Source organism: Austrofundulus limnaeus, unplaced genomic scaffold (assembly GCF_001266775.1).
Source record: "Austrofundulus limnaeus strain Quisiro unplaced genomic scaffold, Austrofundulus_limnaeus-1.0 Scaffold2117, whole genome shotgun sequence".
NCBI classification, from domain to species: domain Eukaryota; kingdom Metazoa; phylum Chordata; class Actinopteri; order Cyprinodontiformes; family Rivulidae; genus Austrofundulus; species Austrofundulus limnaeus.
The window spans coordinates 18,025-19,310 of NW_013954519.1; positions in this window are offsets into that span (position 1 = coordinate 18,025).

Sequence of the window (1,286 nt, forward strand, 5' to 3'; positions counted from 1 at the left end):
GGTGTGTAATGACTTGCTTTAACTGGATTCTGGTGTTTGTGCTGTTTTAATTCTTCTAGATCTCACTGCTGCTTTTGACACAGTGGATCATGACTTTTTAGTATCTCATTTGGAACAGTCAGTTGGGATAACAGGCTCAGCTCTTAAATGGTTTGAGTCCTACTTAGGAGGAATAGGAGTTTTTCATTTCATTTATTCATTTCATTAAAACAAAAAATTATGTACAATAAAAAAGAAAAATACGTTTATAAAAAAGAAAAAATAGAACAAAATTAGTACAAATTGGAGATTTTTATTCCTTAGAGCTCCTCTTAAATGTGGGGTACCTCAAGGCTCCAAACTGGGCCCCATTTTATTTTCTATTTCTTTGCTCCCACTAGGGTTCATCTTCAAGAAACACAATGTGTCATTTCATTTGTATGCAGATGACACTCAGATTTATTTACCTTTAAGATCTGGTGGACCTCAGCATGTGGAGAATCTGCAGAATTGTTTAAAGGATGTTAAAAGTTGGATGGAGTTAAATTTTCTTTGTCTAAATGAAAATAAAACAGAGGTCATTGGGTTTGGCAAAACTGACCTGCTGGTAGGATTTAACACAGAGCTGTTGGGTATTTGGATTTTCATTGTCATTTTATGAGGAATCTTGGAGTTCTTTTAGACAGTAACTTTAAATTTGACAGGCAGGTCAGCGCAGTGGTCCGGTCTAGTTTTATCATTTAAGGCTCATCAGTAAAGTCAAGCCTTATCTTCCACATGATACCCTTGAGAGGGTTATTCATGGTTTTATTTTCTCCAGACTGGATTATTGTAATTCCCTTTACAGTGGGATTGACCATTCTCTGCTCGTTTGTTAATGGGGACCAAATGATCTGAGCACATTACCCCAGTATTGCATTCCCTTCTCTGGCTGCCTGTTTCTTTTAGGATTGTTTTTAAAGTTTTATTTTTGGTTTTTAAATGTTTACATGGTCTGGCACCTGGTTACCTTCCTGAGCTGCTACACAGTTATCATCCAGGTAGAGCTCTGAGATCTGAGGATGTGATGCTTTTGGTGGTTCCCAGGACCCGGCTGGTGAATAAAGGGACAGAGCTTCTCAGCTGTGGCTCTAAACTTTGGAACAGTCTCCCTCTTTCTGTGCGGTCTGCCAGAACACTGACTGAGTTTACATCTCTCTTAAAGACCCATCTTTTTGGTTTGGCTTTTAACTCCAGAGAGCACATGCAACAGCCTAGTCTCTCTCTTTATTTATTTATTTATTTATTTATTTATTTATTTATTTATT